The sequence below is a fragment of the Pteropus alecto genome, unplaced genomic scaffold (genome assembly GCF_000325575.1).
Source record: "Pteropus alecto unplaced genomic scaffold, ASM32557v1 scaffold109, whole genome shotgun sequence".
Lineage (NCBI taxonomy): Eukaryota > Metazoa > Chordata > Mammalia > Chiroptera > Pteropodidae > Pteropus > Pteropus alecto.
Window position 1 is genome coordinate 3,135,156 of NW_006494608.1, and position 259 is coordinate 3,135,414.

Here is a 259-nt window from a genome sequence, read left to right on the forward strand (position 1 = left end):
TATTCCATGGAAATATGACCCGGTATTATACCTATTGAAACTACAAATCCTTATTGGACTTTCTGCAATATAATGAGAAATACAACCTACATTAGAAGCACCTTAGAACTTGTTTAAACACACACACACACACACACACACACCCCTAAGGCTCCACACAAAAAGCACTATAGCAGCACCTATTGGGCAAGAGGCTCTTTAGGATTGTACTTCTCCCACCAAGTCAGTTCCATGAACTCTGTTTGGAAACTAAATGTAG